This window comes from Suricata suricatta, chromosome 1 (assembly GCF_006229205.1).
Source record: "Suricata suricatta isolate VVHF042 chromosome 1, meerkat_22Aug2017_6uvM2_HiC, whole genome shotgun sequence".
Lineage (NCBI taxonomy): Eukaryota > Metazoa > Chordata > Mammalia > Carnivora > Herpestidae > Suricata > Suricata suricatta.
The window spans coordinates 111,463,149-111,483,366 of NC_043700.1; the positions used below are offsets into that span (position 1 = coordinate 111,463,149).

The 20,218-nt window shown below is 36.1% G+C and overlaps 1 pseudogene; it reads right to left on the reverse strand.

The window, feature by feature from the left end:
* Nucleotides 1-19,856: 19,856 nt before the first annotated feature.
* Nucleotides 19,857-20,006, reverse strand: LOC115302825 (annotated as a pseudogene).
* Between the last annotated feature and the right edge of the window lie 212 nt (nucleotides 20,007-20,218).

Below are 20,218 nucleotides of genomic sequence, written 5' to 3' on the forward strand. Positions count from 1 at the left end.
TTTCAGTAGAAGTAGACACACTTAAATCCCTGCTGAGCGCTAGGGAGGGGTTGGATGAGCTGTCTAGAAAGCATTTTCTCTCTCTTTATAATGTTAGAAATCCTCGGACTGCATTGTGCATTGCAATGCAAGGATTCTGCAGTGTAAGAGCACATCAGGGCATTGAGAAAGGCTTAATGTGTTCTCATTAGAGGAGGATGGGGGAAGGGGGAGGGAGAGGCGCCTTGGGGGATGGAGCTGAGCTCGACCACTCTGGGAAGCATTACAATTTTGTGCCTTCTCACTTCAACTCCCTCAATCCCCTAGCTTTACATAGCTCTTTCACAGACGGTTCAGGAAAATGCCTCCCAAGCCTCGTGTAAAGAGAGCAGTGTTGTATATCGTTGCTTACAGTTTAACAGTTTGTTTGCTTGAGCCTTTAAAATTTTTTTTTCCCCTGTCCAGCAGGCTGCCTCTACAAAACTTTTTTTTTTTTTTTTTTTTTTTTTTTTTTAGCATTCCCTTCTAATCAGAAAAAAAACTAGAAAGGAAAAGAGGACAATCTGATCAATGAAAGAAAATCTAGATGCTTTTAGAGTTATTAAGCTCCCCAGAGCTGCTAGTGTGGAAAGTCCAGGAGGAGCAAAGCGGGCTTTAGAATTGAAATTCTTCATAGCTGGTGATAACTGTAATCTTCCGGACTAATTTACTTCATTTTTCCCCCCTCCAGTTTGCTTCTTTTTTAGAAGAAATCAAACATAGGCTTCTTTCTTTCTTTTTTCTTTCTTTCTTTTTTTCAGAAGCTTTTGTATATAATTTGCAGATTTTAAGTTGGAAAGGAAAATGTCCATTCAGGAAAGCTGCCTTTAGGTAGCATTTCATCTTGTGTTGCGCAAGATCAGGCAGCACAGAGCCCGGAAATAAGTTGAAGATAAGGCCCCGTCGGTATCAAATGTTGAATGAAAATAGCTGAGGACTCCTTGTGTCCACTCCCTACGGAGTCTCCGAGATGGACCTTGGGATTCTGTGCTGCGGAAACCCAGCTGGGCTTCTCCTCTTATGTCATGAGTTTCCCCGAACAGACTAATAACCACAGGAAAGTGTACAGTCTACTCTAGGCCATTTCCTACTTCAATTTTGAAATCCTAACTTACTCTAAAAATTTCCTTTTTATAAATACAGATAATATATTCTAACAGAGAAAGCTTGCTAGGCCTTTGTGATTACAGTCAAACTGAGATCTTCGATCCCTGACCTGGATACTTTACTTTGATGAATTTCCTAAGTACAATCTCAAAAAAATTACAGTTATTATTATTGCTTCTACTGAAAAACTAAATGATTCCCAGTATCTATTTATTTTAAAAAGATCTGAAAAAACTATCAATCAATGCATGTTTCACCTTCAATATGCTGAGATTTTCTTCTTAATTTGCAATCCATCTAAGATTTTGATTTGGGGAGAAATTCCCTAAGAAATGTTTAGTTTGATTTGGTTTGGTTATGGGGGATGGGAAAGGGGTTGCGATTGATTTGAAACTGATGGAAAGAATAGTGAAAATTGTCAGACAAAATTCTACCCCTATTATGTATAATCGGATAACTGCTCAACTAGGTGTTTATGGAATTGGAAAAGAATACAAGCATTTGGTAACACAGATTAGAAACCAACCTCCAAGGCTGTTGGCTATTGGCCATAGAAACATAATTTTCAAGGTTTTTTTTTGAAGAATAACGATTTTGTACATCTTATTATTAAAACAGCTAAATAGTATCACAGTATGTCACTTTACTTAGATGGGATAATTAATACTTGATACTCAGTTTGTCCCCTATTTATGTAACTGCAGTGTCATCAAAGCAAGGCCATGCATACAATTACCATTAGCTGACAAATAGGATCGGGCTGCATGACATTAGTATCATGCATTGCGTATTGTCCTTTGAATTTTTATAACTGCCTTTTGCTATGTGTTAAATACATTAAATAGGAATATGTTGTATATTTTATTAGAATGGCTTTCATAGTTTTTGCCAAAATGAAATATTGGCTAATTTTTACACCTTTACTGTTAACTGAATATAACAAATTAAATTGATTTTTCTTCTCATTCTAACATTGAACCTCCAAATTATAATCTGGTTAGGTTTTAAATCTTATTATTTGAAATTAAGCAACTGTTTTTTATTTCCATCCCATGTTTTCAGAGAAGGTGTCAAGTGACAGTGTGGCAAAACCTTTTTTTTTCTCCTGTTATCTGAACCAAGATAATAAATAAGTGAACAACTAGCTTACATATTTATCTTTATTTTGAAATAAATCTTCACTGCTGGGTGTTCATTTATTACCCATTGACTCAATGTGAAAACAGGGATTTTGATTTTAATTTCTTTATAATGGTAATAGGTGTTAAGATGTATTGAGTACCAGGTTCTATGGTAAGAGTTTTAGGTATGTGATTTTATTTAGCTTACACATGGTGCTAAGTGGTAATACTATGATTATCGTAATTTTAAATTTGTGGAAACTATGGCATAACTGGACAGATAATTTACCCAAGTTCATAAAGCTTGTAATTAAAGATGTCATGATTCAGAGAAGGTCTGTTTGACTTCAAAGTTCTTTGCATTATGTTACATTGGTTCTCTAAATAAATTTCATAAATCATTTATTTTATGTTAGCCATTAGAGTGATTTTTTTTCCTCAGAAGGTAAACAAAATTTTATCACTGATTGAATGGAAGCTTTTAGCTAATCTATTTTCTTGGACAATCCACTTATTTATTTATTCAAAAAGTACAGAGCACCAGTTGTCTGGGTAATGTCACACTGTCTCAGACATCTGCGTGCATCAAATTGAAGAGCGCCTGCCTTCACTGTGTTAATATTCTACTAGGACATGGGAGATAATAATATAAGTCAGCAAATAAAAAGATTGTTTTGGAGACTGATCTATAGTTTGAAGGCAATAAAACAAGAGGACATCACAAAAGGTCTGGGAAGGATCTGCCTTAGTTAGAGTGGTCACGGAGTAGGTCTCTGAGGAAAGTGTTGGAGGAGCGATGGGGGTGAAGAGCCAATCGCCAGAGTCTGGAGAAGAAGGAAAACAAGTGAACTGAGGGCTTTGAGTCATAAGAGGAATATTGTGACCCTGGGAGGTGGAGGTTGGGATGGGGGAGATTATAAACCACCATAGCAACTGTGGATTTTATTTTAAGGACAATAAGAAACCTCTGAAAGGTTTCCTGCAAGGTCATGCATGATCTGTATTATCATTATTTTTTTAGGAAGCTTTCTCTATTCTTATGTGAAAAATTCATTGTTGAGAGCAAAAAGATGGAGTGAACACCAGAAAACAAGAGCTGTATAGATTCCATACACTTTAGCATGTGTGTGTCAGATTCTATAAAATATGATGTTGTCATGATGTCCTGTTATGACACATTATTTACAATCACAGATTGTAGTCAGTGGATTCTAGGAGAATAGAGCTTAGTTGTTAAGAATCTGGAACCCAGCTTGGGGAGAATCTCAACTCTAAACACTTCATAACAGTATGATCTTGGAACTTTTATTAACATCTCTGAATCCTAGCCTCTTTGTTTGTAAAGTCAGGATAACTGCAAACTCTTATTGGCCTTACCTCACTGGGTTGTTAGGAGGTGTAGATAACAAAACAAAATAAAACCAAAAACAAACCCACAAAAACATCGAATAGATTGGGAACCTTGAAATACTATAATGTCTTATTTATTTTTGAGAGAGATACAGAGTGCTAATGAGGGAGGGGCAGAGAGAGAGAGAGAGGGAGAAACAATCTGAAGCAGGCTCCATACTCTGAGCTGTCAACAGAGCCCTATGCAGGCCTTGAACCCACAGACTGTGAGATCATGACCTGAGCGGAAGTGGGACCCTTAAACAACTGAGCCACCCAGGCACCCCATCTTGTAAATACTATAAAAGCATTTGTGAACTCACATTAACTAAATGCATTATAAATACACAATTTCTCACCCCAGAGAGCGGAAGAAACCCTTTGAGAAGTCTGAGAAATGGGTTTCTGTCCTGGCTTATCTAGGTTTCTCCTTTTCTTGAGCTCTCGGAGTCATATGGGGCCTCTTCTGAGTGCCCCAGGCTAATCTGTGTTGGGATGTTCTTTGGTATCTCATGTCCCTCATGCCTGTATCTCAACAGACGCATTTGTTCTAAGTTTCTCATTAAATCCCCAGGTCTTATCAGAGGCACTGCCATGGAGGCTTTGCTTCCTTCCAATGTGCTGTGTAGAATTCTGGTCGCCAGCTCCTCTCATTACCCCAGAGCTGGCTGTGTGGCCTTGCACCCCCTGGGGTCCCTGGGCACAGACTGAATCCTCGGCCAGCCTCTGTGTTCTGCTGCCCCTGTGTTCTCTCCAGCAACAGGAGGGATTTAGTCCTCTGCTGGTACAGAAGAGTACCTCTCTGAGCAGGCAGGTCTGATTAAAACAAATTTGCCTCTCGGCAAGAACTATTTAAAGCCTAACATTACAGCACGATTCCTAACTTTTACATGTCACATTGTTACAAAAAATGATCATTTTTATGGAATACAGTGAGAAAAACGGGCACAGCAGGTCAAGGTCTAAGGTGACTCTTGCTGAGGATATGGCTAACGCAGGTCTCTCCTGTCACCTGGAAGCTGACAGGATCACAGGTGTAATCCATTCACAGCTCACCCCTGTGTCCCCGCATAGTGGGCGGAAAGCTCTGACCTACAGGATAAAATCCAAATCCTCTGGAATTTGATCTGTCCACCCTTCAGGCTAACTCCTAACTGTTCAATCCTTTAGGCATTTAGAGCCCTAGCTTTTAAATGACCTCTGAGCCTTTGCCTCTTTAATTCCCTTGACTAGAATGCACCCCACTTCCTTTCTTCTGAGCTGGCCCTTATCATCCTTATGGCTCCTTTCAAGTGCCACTGTTTCCCGGAAGTGTCATGAAAGTCTTCTTTTCACTCCCACAGGAATCAAGCTGACTAAGTGCCTGGATTTCATACTCTCTCCCACCCTCTTTCATACGTCATAGCTTTTAACATCCTGTCTTAAAACAACTAAATCTGCTAGAATGCACATATTATTTATGAATTAATAGACAGTAAATGCTCAACTTATATTTGTGGAATGAAAACTTAGATGCCTTGACCCTTTCTTTTTAGATTTATTATCTTCCTCAGGGAAGGAGCACAGGGATTTCCCACTAAACCACTCCCTGTTCATAAAAATTCCATTTTATGCTTTTTGTTATTTCACAGGTAAAGAAGCAGAGAGGTTATGGATGTGCCCCAGGTAACATAGAATAGGTAGAATAGAGCCTGGGCCCCAGAAATTACACCCTGAAATTCAGCAAAACCAGAACGCTTCAAAACCTTGGTTATAAAGGTTTCACGCATACACAGAAACATTACATAACTTTCTTTTCAAATTACATTAAGGCACACTTTTATCTTGGACAATAAGAGGAAACAAATAGAGAATTAATAAGTATTTTAATATATTTCCCTGTTGTCTGTTATTCCACTCAACATACTAATTAATGTAACTCTAATATTTTTTAAATGATGCTCATCTTTTGGATAGCTTAAAAGTGGATTTGAATATTTTATTTAGCATCGAGAAATACCTTTGTAATCCCATTAATAATACTTTTCATTTTTAAAATTCACAACCCCCCAAATTTTAAGAGACCTATTTTCATCGTTAGAAATGTGGAAATGATTTATTTGAATCAAAGAACCAATAATTGTAAAGGATACTTCCAAAAGCAGTGATTAGTGACCTGTTTTTTAAAGGCTATTTTTTAATAAGTGATTGTCTTAGTCAAGACATGTTCTGTTTACTTTTCTAACTTAGTGAAACATTGGCCAAGATTTTTCTCATCCTTTCCTTTTCTCAAATCTATTCTTAGATACTAAAATGATGAGTATAGCTTTTCTGAAGATGAGAATTTCATATTTGGAGTCCAGATTTGGAACATTTATAGAATTAACTTTTTCAGACTTAGGAGATGTTTGATTTTGACATTATCTTTAGGGTTTAGGAATCAATAGTGACATCAGTGGAATTTATAATTGGCCTGATAAGAAATTTGACTCAGATGAAAAAGTCAAATTAGATATCATTATTTTTGGCTCATTTCTTGGTCAAAAAATAAATGTCACTTGCTATTTAAGAAGCATCTATATGCAAATAAATTGAAAATATTTTTAATTTCTTAAGTAAATGTCATTCTACTTTAGGTGGAAAAAATTAACGTAATTCCCTTTATATGTCTTTTTACTATTGTACTGTGATTGAAGAATGGAATCTTCAATCTTATTCATATTGTGAGTTATTGATTTTTGAGGTATGTGTTGATCAAAGCACAAACTATGGACAGAATTATTTCAATAATTTTAACTTACCGGACAAATCACAGTAACCAAACTTTTATTTTTATCCACTCTATTTTTTTTTACTTGTATTATTGAATTAAAAATAACCACAAAAATGGAGCACAGTTAAGTATCTGACTCTTGATTTCAGTTCAGGTCATGATCTCACAATTTGTGAGTTCAAGTCCTGTGCTGGGCTCTACGCTGACCGTGCGGAGCCTACTTGGGATTCTCTCTCTCTTTCTCCGTCCCCTCCTCTTTCTCTCAAAAATAAATAAACATTTAAAAAATAAAAAAATTAAAATAACCATAAAATTATAATTTAAAAAAAAATCAACCTGTTTGGAAAGTAAATCCAGATTGGGAGGGAAAGCATTTGATGTTTATTGAACAAAAACATGAAAATGATTTCAGGTGTGAGTATGTATCAAGAAAAGATGAACCCAGATGATTTGATCAATTACTCTTTAGTTATCAATATCACTTTCCATGTGAATAACCATGTAACACAGCTATTTATTTATTTTACAAGTGAAGCAAACATATTCATAGATACTCAAGTATTTGCTTTAATCTCCTTTATTTGCTTGTAAATAAGTTGACTTTTTTACACTCCCTAAGCCCTCAGAAAGTTCTGTCTGCTTGCCTTCAAAATATATCTGGAATCTGACCACTTTTCACTACCTCCACCTCTATCACCATGATCCCACTATCATGCTTCCACTATCGTCTGTAGCCCGGACTCTGCCATAGCCCCTAACTACTCCCCACTGGTCCCCTTGTCCTACCTTTCCATTCTTGCCCACTGTCATGTCTGCATGGCACCCTGAATAATCCTTTCACAGCAGAAGTCAGCTCCTATCATTCCTCTGTTTTCCTTACCAATCCCCATACTTGCCCAGAGTAAACTCCCCAATACACACAATGGTCTACGAGGTCCTGTATGTTCCTTTTTTGTTAACTAACACTTGCCTAAACACATCTTTCCCATTTTCCTCCTTGCTCAGTCCCTTATGGTCGTATGGACCTTACTCTTCCCTCGTCAGACCAGGTCATTGAAGCCTCATGGTCCTCTCCTCGCACACACTGCTTCCTGAGATACACACACAGCTGTCTTCTTCATCTCCTTCCAGTGTTTGTCCGAAGGTCTCATTCTCGGTAAGACTTTAATCAAGTACCTTACTTACTTTTAAAAATATTTTCATCTCAATTAGGAACTCTTGTCTCATGCTTTATTTTGGTGTGTGACTCATGCCATGTCCTAAACTTCTGTATTATTTGCTTTGCTTATTCATTTTGCTTATGGTATGCCTTTCCTCAGAGAATGCAAACGTTATGAAGACAGGGATTTTGATCTGCTTTATATTTGCCTGGAACAACCTTTGTGCTTAATACACATTTGTTGAATAAATGAATGGACAAGTCAATGTGAAAATGCCTGACAGAGTTAGAACCCAGTGATGTTTGTTGAATGAATGAATTTCATGAAAACTCTTTTGAAAGAACGTCTTGTGGAGAGTTTTCTGTGAGTTGTTCCAAAATGATTTTTAAATAATAATTATTTTTAAAAAGTGATTTTTTTGAACTGAAAGTTTATCTGTTGCCAGACTTTCTGTAAAAGTACATTTCTTAGAGCTTGAAGCAGGGTACATCAGGGAGACAGATATGTGATTAATAATACCTAAATTTCTTTTTTCAGGGAAAACTGAAATGAGGGACTCTCATTCCCTAATCAGCTGCTGAAATTTGCTTTTTCTTGGATCTGGGGGGAAAAGGAAACTGGCACACGTGCCTCCCTGCTGCTGCCATGTTAAGCGTGCTCACTTCACAAGCTCCTGCAGATGAAAGTGTAATTGTGTGGAAGGTGAATTGATTGCAATTAACCTCAGGACTTACCCTCAGGCTGGGGTATTCTACCTCCTCTTCTAGGAATGTGCCACCAAGGCCATAATACATAGCTGATGAATACATATATCATACAGGAAACACATATATTATGGGATAAAGTACATAAATCATGTACAAAAACATGAATTATACTGAGATGATCAAATTATAAATGAAGCACATAAATCATAAGATTACACTGTTGAATTGTATCAGGAAACATAAATTATATAGTGAAATCCCAGGGTCACTGGAGGGTTCACTGAGTAATGAAATGAGCTCCTATAACTTAAGGAAAAGTGGAGTAATTCGTGAAAAATCCATTGTGCATTATGCTGAATATTCCATTTAATCCAATTTTATCTCCTACACCTCCTATTCTCAAGGAATCAAGGTTGCATGCTATGGAGGAAGGGGACTAAACAACAAACAGCAAATGCAATATTGAATGACAATGTTCTACAACTGCATCCGAAAATAAAACTTTCAATATAGTGAATCTCTGTAGCTGAGTTTTCAAGTCAATGTTGGGAAGGCTGGCAGTTCTAAAGTCAGCTACAAATATCAAAAGGGCAATGACTTGCTCTAAAATGAAGAATGTCTTGCATTTCAAGAAGATCCTAAAAAGAAAGAGATGAAAATTAAGATTGGCTTGCTCCAAATGTAGATAAGCAATTGAAATTTGGATTGATTCATTGCATTAAATAACAAAGAACAAAAACATTTATTTTAAGTTATGCATATATAAAGACTTTGCTTACCTTCCCTTGGGGATCATTTTTCACATTTGACTTTGTTTTTTTTTTCCCCTTTACTTCTCTGTACCTTTGTTCGCACATGTATTAATAGGATGAAAGAGAAGGGAAATGGGAGAAGAGAATTCTTTAACTTAGTTGGCTTTTTAAAAGAAAGTCACAAGCTGGTAGAGGCCATTCTGCCAGGCTTTAGCAGAAGCCCAGGCAAAGACAGACTTTCACATACAATACAGAACAATGATACAAATCAGATCAAGCTCACAAAGTTTTTCAGTGCAATGTTCATCCACATGAATTATGTTCTCACTAAAGCCAAGGGCCTGGAATTCACATCCATTCAGAACACTGGTGAGTTAGGGTTATGGTCAAAGCCTGGTGTACGGAGGGATTCCTTAGTCATAAACAAAGTGTTTGACCCACTCTATTCCTCAGGGCAATCGAGAGCCAGAGCTAACTGAATTTATACAGTAGGAATTGATAGTTTATTGCTGACCCTGGAGGGGCAGGGGCACTGACTCACATCCTATTTCTGGCTATTCTTGGCATTTGTTACTGCAGATAAAGGTAGATTGTGTCAAGATGTGCTGTTGGTCCTGGAATACAATTGTGTCAAAATGCAAGCACTAAATTTTACTTGAAGGGGAGAAATAAATTGGCACCCCCAAATATCCTCCACCTTCCCTAAACATCGTATTTCAATTTCTCACTGTTACTCAAGCTTAGCGCTGGTTAACACACCACCAAGGATGTTAAAAGATACGCATCCTGTTAATTGTACAATAAGTAATTGCCGAAGAAACTGTGGAGCTAAAGACACATAGAATTCCTCTGTTTTCAATGGCAGGTGAAATATAAAATAATAATAAAAATTTAATCCTTAGAAATGTTTAGTTTGTTATTTGTAAATTCAGTTTGGGCCTGCTAACCAGAGCTGTTTTGTCCCCAAAACATCCATAAATGGTTAAATCTTCTCAATATAAGTATAATCATTTTACTCTATGATCTATGTGTTTCATTAGTTGAGGTACACATTTTGCTATAATAAATGTGCTTCAGTAAATGATCTATGCATTTCTTTCTGAAATGTATGTGTTTCACTAGAAAAGGTATGTGTTCATCAACTATGAATAATGTTCCTAACGGCACCACATTATATTACTTGGCTGGTATCAGCACAGCCTTACACATCATTCCCTCCTGACCGTGAGCACACGTCCGCGGGAAGACACACATCAGCCCCTGTCACTCTCAGGTGTTGATGCACATGTGCGTGAACTCTGCAGTCTTGGGAAACACAAATGGGAGAGAGCGGGGAGGAGTCATTTTGTAGGTGAATATGTTTGTTAAATGAACAGGAAACAAGGGATTTTTCTAGTCCTGCACTTTTATAACCAGGAGGAGGAAAAAACAGTACGACAAACACAGTCAGAGATTTTATTGTTTTTCATAGGCAAACTTCCTTCCATTTACTTCAATTAAGCATTACTTGGGTAAGGAAGGAAATAATATAATTCCAAGTTAAACATTAAAGCCTTTGTATTTTGTTTGTTTTTGCTGTTTTTACTTATTTGACAACTATATTAAAATTCTACCAAGTTCCTAATTTTAGTGAATTGGTTTCCAAAATGAAGTGAAATTATTTTTATAGAGTGAAATCAATTAATTACTTTAAAAGTTAAATGCATTATCTTTCTGTAAAAGGTGTTGTTGACCACTCATTGTTTAAAGGTTTATGTTAGTTTATAATCCAAAGGGAAAAGAAAGATTTTCATAGAAAGTATAAAAAAACATACAGTGATTTACTTCTCGACATATTGAAATTCAAACAAAGCAATTACTGGATTGAACCACAACCAATTCTTTGTGGCCTCCAAGCTATCTGGGAGTAATAACTAGCACGCCTTTAGATTATCTATAGAAATACTTTCTTCCCCCAGGTGTATGAGTTTCTTATGTCCAACTGTCAATGTTTTGAAACGTGCCTGATTCTTAGAGATGACCATTTATTTCAGAACTAACCTCTCTATGCCTTTTTTTTTAACTGTGATACAGTCTGTAATTCAATGCACAGAATATCTGTTAATACTATCACAAACAGACAGAATGACTTATAATATGCTCTTCATGTAAATGTGTTAATTATGACAGAATCACTTATTTTCCACAGATTAAAACTAATGCTTTGTATATGAACTTTCCATTTAAAAATCATTTTCCGGTAAACACAGAACACTCTTTTATATATGACATCAAATGATTTATTATACGTGTCTCTATTTAGTGACCTAATTTTCTCTCTACTTTACATCTATCATTGCAGATATTTCTTTCATTCACACCTGCCTTTTACATTTTTTATTTACTGAAATGACTGAAACCTGGCAGTTATTTTTTACTATTAGGGGAATTAGGAATTTCTATAGATCTTATCAGCTGGAAAATCATTCATCTTCTATTTGAGACATTCTCTATATAGCAACAGTGTATATTAAATAGGTTTGAAATAATTAATTCAAACCTTTTCTGCAGTAGAATGTTTTGATGATATCCCCATTCTGATTTTTTTGAAGATTATGAACATACATGTATGAAAAAAAGAGAAGATTCTGGACAAAAGCAATCTTTCTGATAAAAATTAGTTCAACCTTAAAAGTGGTTGAATTCAATTTATGTATAAAACCGGGTCATCCAGTAATATTTTAAGGATGCCCAGAAACCATTATTTAAGGACACCTAGCAATAAAAAAAATGTTGGTTTATACATATGGATTAGACATAACACGTTTTTCTTAAATGCATGTTGCATTAAATATTGTTTGGTGATCTTGTGGATTAAGTGTTAGTAATAGTATAATGACTTTGTCTTAGACTTTCGATATCACTAGTAGATAAATTCTATATGGTAGGGTATAAATTCTTTTTTAATTTTTTTAATGTTTTATTTATTTTTGAGACAGATTCAGAGCATGAGCGGGGAGGAGCAGAGAGAGAGGGTGGCACAGAATCGGAAGCAGGCTCCAGGCTCTGAGCTGTCAGCACAGAGCCCGATGCGGGGCTCAAACCCATGAACGTGAGATGATGACCTGAGCCGAAGTCGGAGGCTTAACCAACTGAGCCACCCAGGTGCCCTGGTAGGGTATAAATTAATTGTTGCTTAAAAATGGAAGCAGGAAACCGTAATAAATATATTATTGAAAACTCTCACAGAGAGATTTTGAAGTTTATATTGAATTTCCTTCTTACCAAGTTGGATTCATATCCTCAATTACAAGTTACATCTTACTTAGAAAGTCCTCATTGGGCTCAAATCAGTCATCTGTGAGTAGCTCATAAGCAATTCCTTGGGATCTGAAATGGTCTGAGTGATAACATTTTAATCAATTTGATTCCACTTGGCACATAATTGTGTATACAAGAAAAATCACTTTAGTAAAGATTCCTTAAGATCTGTATACTCAGATCAACCTGAACTGAAAGTAGTCTGCCTTGTGAATAATGAAAATAATAGTGTATATGTTCATACTTCCAAAAACATAATATTTTGTTCATAGATTTCCACCACCAATCCCCTATTGTACATATGGGTCTATAATATATTTATAACGTTTAAAGGTTATTTAAAGAATAATTATTTCAATAATTTTTGTTTTGTTTTGCTTTAGTCTAGATTCTGGTTAGCCTATTTTACTGGTACTGGTACCATGAGGACCTTTGTGATGCTGCTAGATCTCAGATGTGATCTGAATTGGAATTCTCTGCCAATATCTACCTCTGGCGTTATCTATCCCTGGATGTTTTCAGCTCTAGACACCATGGTGTCTTTCTTTTGGCTTCTACAATCTTTGAGAGGGCTATGCCATAAGTTTTGCTACAAGAAAAAAAAATCTCCAACCACTCTCAGGTGAAAGAAAAATAAGTTGAATATTAAATACAACTTGAACATTCCTTTAAGAATTTGTGATGTTAGTATTTTTAAAAATAGGGTTAACATCAGGTTATATTAGGCCAAATACACCTTAGATTGCAAGAGAGTTTCACAGTGACATTTTGGTCATTGTGAAATGCAATGGTCATTGCAGCCATTATCGGGGATAAATCAATTGGCAAGAGCAGTGGACAGCTACTTGAGGGTAGAGCAGAGCAGCTTGACTGTAGAAGCACGTGAAAAGTTAAAAGGCCAGAGTCCTGCTGACTGCACAGAAGACATTTTTTTAAAGGTAAAACTGTAACACAACATTGCTCGACTCAGAACACATCAGGCCGTTCTTGTTAATTCATCCTACCTAATAGCTGACTCGATATGCTTTCTTTTCTAGCTCCCTTGTTAAGGAGGGTGCATATTGTAGAAACCTGTCTAGATCCATTTTTTTTTTCCTTTTGGCAAATAATTCTCTTTAGAGATTCAGTTAGTGCTTCTGGCAATGGCAGAACTAGCACTTTTATGGTCTTTTAATCTGCAAAAAAAGATTGTCCTTGGTTTCTTTAAAAGGTCAATACCAGGTACAGAGTTTTCTTCAACCGTAAGCAGAATGGTGCTGTACTAGACAAGGCATTTTGCAGCAAATTAATATAAAGAAGGTGCACAGTTTCCCACAGTTATACATTAGCTTATTTATAACCTAGAAGTGATCATCTTTTTCCCTTTATGTTTCTCACTTGACATAATAGTTTGTTTTCTAAGTTTGGGAAGTAAAACAAGCTGCTATGTGGGGTTTTATTTTAAGTTCATATTCATTGGCATCTCTAGGAACTGGATGATGGACAGAGAGGAAAGGAAAAGTGTTTAGAGGGGAAAAATAGCTTTCTGAATTAAGCTGGAAATTATAAATACAAATGTAAGTGTATACCAATTGTGGTTTATTTAATAGATTGACTTTTCGCAATGTAACCTCAATATACTTTTCAATATAACCACAAATGCCTGAGACAATGTACAAAGACGGCTCATATTCTGTGCAGTGAGGTCATCTAAAATGGACCTGCTATTGTTGTTGAAGTTAGGATAATGAATCCTGTCAGGGTGCAGCGAATATCTGTAAGTGAATCGTTGTCATTGAAGGCATGATATTGTTGTGACTTGAGGCTTGTATTGGGATAATTCTAACAGTCATCACTCAAGTAAATATTGCATTTGAAATATCTGGCATTGTTTAGTGAGCCATCCAAATGTTAAATATGATAATAAAATTAATACTAATTAAACATGATTATAATTTCCCAAAGAAAGAAAAGTTTGTTTCTATGGGCTAAAGATATTTCCTGGACATTGTGATTTACTGATCTCAATGCTACATTAAAGTTTTTATTTTATTTTATTTTATTTTATTTTATTTATTTATTTGTTTAAAAAGATTTTTTTGAGAAAGAGAAGAGACAGAGTGTGAGCAGGGGAGGGGCAGAGAGAGAGGAGACACAGAATCTGCAGAACACTCCAAGCTCTGAGCTCTAAGCCCAGAGCCTGATGTGGGGCTTGAACCCACAATCTGGGAGATTGTAACCTGAGCCAAAGTTGGATGCTCAATTGACTGAGCCACCCAGGCGCCCCTCCAAATTTTTAAATATGTAAATATCATAGCTTCAGCTTCCATAGTTTGGTCATATGTTAATTTTTTAAATGTTGAGTTAAACTAGTGTAAATTCTTGGCATAGGGATTATTTGGTGGCTATACACAAATATTTTTCTAGAAACAAGTGAGAAAGTGAGAGAGGCTGGATCTCAGTGCTATTATCCTTAAATTATTGGTAAAAAAAGAAGAGCATATGGATTTATTTTTATTTATTTATTTTTAGTTTTTTTCCATAATATTTTATTGTCAAATTGTTTTCCATACAACACCCAGTGCTCTTCCCCTTAAGTGCCCTCCACCATTACCACCACCTCTTTTCCCCCCTCCCCCTTCTCCCTCAACCCTCAGTTCATTCTCAGCATTCAATAGTCTCTCAAGTTTTGCATCCCTCTCTCTCCCCAACTCTCTCTCCCTCAGGGGAGCAGAGGATGGATTTATTTTTAAAATTATGGGGGCGCCTGGGTGGCTCAGTTGGTTAAGCCTCTGGCTTCAGCTCAGGTCAGATCTCACGTTCGTGAGTTCGAACCCCGCATCAGGCTCTGTGCTAACAGCTAGCTCAGAGCCTGGAGCATGCTTCCAGTTCTGTGTCTCCTTCTCTCTCTGCCCCTCCCCCTCTCATGGTCTGTCTCTCTCTGTATTAAAAATAAATAAAATATTAAAAAAATATTTATAAAATTATGAATGAAAGTATTTTAGCTAGTAACAATAAGCAGAAATAGTGATGTCAATTTAATTTGTTAGTAAGTACAATTCTTGGCTAAAGCCTCTTTTTTATTTTCATTTTGGAAATTTATTTATTTATTTTGAGACATGGAGAGAGCATGAGCAGGGGAGGAGCAGGGAGAGAGAAAATTCCAAGCAGGCACCGTGCTGTCAGCACAGAGCCTGAATCGGGGCTCCATCTCACGAACCTGAGTCATGACCTGAGCTGAAACCAAGAGCCTGACACTTAATGGACTATAAAGTGTCTGTTGTTAACTACAGAAATATCCTCCATGTGCTCCATGGCAAAATCTTGAACTCAGAAATCTTGAAACATCTCCCGGGAAAACACTTGACCTTATAATTAGTAGTGGAATATGGCAGGAAATTTCCATTGAGACTCCTATTAGCTCCTTTGTTCTTCAAACAAAGCATACAAATTGAGAATAATAACCAACATCTTTTGGCACCTAACCCCTTGCCTGACACCTAGTCAGTGTTGCGTAAAACTCCGTGGTGTGTGTTTGATCAGAATTCCTATTCTACAGATGAGGAAACAGTCTAGAGATTAAATGCTGTTCTTATGGTCACACAATAAATAAGTGGTGTTTTGAAGACTGCTAGTTGTTCCCCAATATCCATTCTCCCCTTTCTCTTTCTAGTAATAAAAATCCTAAGTTTATGTTATGTACAGAGCTTAAATCCAGCAAGGGATTGCATTTGCCCTCCTCTCTTGCAGTTAGTTAAAGCCTTGATAATACATTTTTTTTGTTAATATTTTTGAGCTAAAGTATGTTGTTTGCAACTGCTGGGTCTTATCTATAAAGAGACTGGAACTTACTTGCCACATGTTTGAAGGCTCTGTGCTTAGTGAGACAAAGCAACATGATGTAAGGAGCTGAAAGCCCAACAGTATCAGGCCACAATACCAGACCAGGGCAGCTTACCCAGACTTCTACATGAAAGAGAAATAAGCTGTCTAAGCTGTCTGTTTATGGGAGAAAAAGTTCTCCCTCTTTTTTTCTCTCTCAGCGATCCAATAAGTGTTGCAACTATTATAGTGTGAGAACTGAGTTTTAAATCCAGAATTCAGGGCCAAAGCTCTTAAGCATCAGAACATATCTAATTAAAATTACTATTTGAGGGGCATCTGGGTGGCTCAGTCATTCGGCTTCAGCTCAGGTCATGATCTGACAGTTCGTGGGTTGGAGCCCTGCGTCGGGCTCTATCAGAGCCTGAATCCTGCTTCCGATTCTGTGTGTCCCTCTCTCTGACCCTCCCCTGCTCACACTGTCTCTCTCTGTCTCTCAAAAATAAAAAAAAATATTAAAATTACTATTTGATTAGAATTATCAAGGTCATTTTTGATCCAGGAATGTTCCTAAAGACATGCAAATGACCAACAAGTGCATGCTACGATTTTCAACATTACTAATTGTTAAAAGATACAAATCAAAATCACAATTAGAAAGCACCTTCCTCTTATTAGAGTTGTTACTATCTCACAAGAGATAGCAAATGCTGGTGAGGACCTGGAGAAAAGGGAACCCTTGTGCACTTTTGATGAGAATGTAAACTACTACTGTCACTATGGAAACAGTATGGAAGTTTCTAAAGAAATTAAAAAATACAACTACTATACAATCCAGCAATCTCACTTCTGAGTATATCCATCCAAAGGAAAGGAAGTCATTATTTTGAGGAGATAGCCTCTCCTGTTCCCATCAACATTATTCACAACAGCCAAGAAATGGAACACCCTAAGTATCCATCGATCGATAGATAGATAAAGAAAAAATATATATACATATGTGTTCATATGTATATGCATATATAAGCATATGTATATGCATACACTTATAAACACACACACACCATGAATATTACTCGACCTTACAAATCAAGGAAAATCTGCCATTATGTAACAACATGGATGAATCTGAAGGGCATTATGCTATGTGAAATAATCCAGATGTTGACAACCTTGCATGGTATCATTTATATGTAGAATCTAAAAAATAAGTAAATAAAGTCAGACTGGTAGAAAAACAAAGTAGAATGCTGGGTGCCAGGGGATGGGGGAGGGAGAAATAAAAAGAAAATGGTAGAAGGATATACACTTTGAGTTTTAAGATGAATAAAGCATCTGAAGGTCTAACATATAACATGTGTAGGAATACAGAAAATTTTCAGCATGTAATGTTTGTGGGTCTTGCTCTTGGGGTTCCCAGTGAAACTATAATATTTACCAAACTTAAAATGAGTCTGCCAAACCTCAAAGTATGGGCCTATTTCTGCCCCAGACATTGTGTTTCTACTTTGTTAAAAACAACAACCAAAAGAATCCTTCCAAACATAAAATGGGGAAAACAAAACAAAACAAAACAACCCCCCCCTGCTTCCATAAGGTTAAAGTAACACAGCTTTGTACATATTAAAACGTAAGATAAAATCTGTAAGTATCTGGAATGTCCTTCATCATGATTGTTAGTAATTCTTTATGTACAAAACCATACAGGCCCTGCACTAAATGTTTCTTACCCGGAGCACTCTCTTCTTTGTGAAGATTGTGTAACTTAAGCAGCTGCCCTAACCTGGCTTAAATAAAACTTTGTTTGTTTCTCTCTTTTTTTTTTTTTTTTTTTTTTAATGTTTATTTTTGAGAGACAGAGCCTGAGCAGGGGAAGGGCAGAGAAAGAGAGACACAGAATCTGAAGCAGGCTGCAGGCTCTGAGCTAGCTGTCAGCACAGAGTCCGATGCGGGGCTCAAACCCACAATTATGAGATCATGACCTGAGCCGAAGTCAGATGCTCATCAACTGAGCCACCCAGGTGCGCCTGTTGGTTTCTCTTTAAAATGTAAAAAAGTTTGTTCATTTTGCATCGGCAACAATATAGTTAATAAGACTGTGTGTTGTATAATTGAAATTTTCTAAGAGAGTAGAGCTTTAGTGTTCTCTGACACATACACACAAAGGTAAAACCTGTGAAGTGATGGATATATTTATTAATTCTGTTAAGGGATTCCTTTCACAATGTGTTTGTATATTGAATCATCAGACCTTATGTATCTTATAATCTTATCTGTCAATTGTACCACAGTAAAGCTAAAAAAGGTAAATAATATGTAGTAACTTCTGATTTCTTGTCCAATACACAAAAAGTTTGGAAGAAGTGGTTCCTTCCTTGCAATAAGAAAAAAGGTAAGCTAACTAAAAATCAACAGCTCTTCTTAGAGCCATCAGAGAATTGAGGTTACAGGGCAAACTGCTACCCACAAACTGGAGAAACAAGCATATATACAGAATTATGTTAGTAGAAATTTCCCAAACTAAAAGCAAAAAGAAACAGAAAAAAATGGAACAGAATATGCAAAAACTGTGGGATAGTTACAGAGGTTAAGTATATGCCAGCAGGAGAAGAAACTGAGATAAGAGTAGAAGTTTTTGAAGCAATAATGACTGAGACTTTTACAAAATTAAGACAATCTGTTGAAACACACTAGAAAGAATAGATCTATCTATCTATCTATTAAAGAAATTGATTTAGTAATTAATGACCTCCCAAAGAAAAGAGCATCAGACCCAGATGGGTTCACCGGGGAATTCTACCAAACATTTAAGAAAGAAGTTATAGAAATTCTCTACAGTCTCTTTCAAAAGATAGAAGCAGAGGGAATATTTCTTAACTCATAATATGAAGCCAGCATTACCATAACACCAAAACCAGACAAAAACAAACAAACAACCCCACAAAACTACAGACAAATAGCTCTCATGAACAGTTGCAAAAATCCTCAACAAGATATTGGCTAATCAAATCAAACAATTTGTAAAAAGGATTATACACTATGACCAAATGGGATTTATTCAAGATATAAGAGGTTCATTTAACTATTGAAAAGTAATTAATGTAACCTATTATATCAACAGGCTAAAAACAAGAAATCACATGGTCATATCAACAGAGGCAGAAAAAGCATTTGACAAAACCAATACCCATTAATGATAAAAATTCTCAGCAAACTGGGAATAGAGGGGAACATCTTTAACCTAATAAAAATGTCAACAAGAATCCTATAGTTAAAACTATATTTAATGGTGAGAATCTCAAAAACCTTTCTCAGTCAGGCACAAGCAAGAATGTTTGTTTGAATCCCTCCTTTTCAACATAGTGCTGGAAGTTCTAGACAATTCAATAATATGTTAAAAGAAAACAAAAGATATTTTGAGTGGAAGGAAAGAAATAAGACAGTCTTTGTTTGCAGATAACGTGATTGTCTATGTAGAAAATCAGAAAGAATCAACAAATAAATTCCTGGAATTAATAAGTGATTATAACAAGGTTGCAGGACTCAAGGCTGGTATATAAAAGTCAATTGCTTTTCTTTATATCAGAAATGAACAATTGGCATTTGAATGAAATACAACACAAGTTGCATTAGCATAAAAATAAATACTTTGGTGTAAACCTAAGAAAATTTGTATAAGATCTATATGATGTAAATGACAGAATTGTTATGAAGGAAATCAGATAAAAAAGCAAATATTGTATGTTCATGGATAGAAAGACCCAACCAATAATATTAAGATATCAATTCTTCTCAATTTGATCAATAGATTCAAAGCAAACCTGATCAAAATTCCAGCAAGTTACTTTCTAGATATTGACAAACTACACTTGATCTTAGCCAAAAGGCAGAGAAGCAATTAGATATTGATAAACTAATTCTAAAGTTAATATGGAAAGGCAAAAGACCAAAAATAGCCAACACAGTATCAAAGAGAACCAACAAGACTTCAGGACTAAACTTCAAGACTTACTATAAAGTTACAGCAAATAAGACAGCGTGGCATTGATGAAAGAATAGACAAATAGATCAATGGAACAGAAAAGAGAGCTCAGAATTAGAACTACACAGG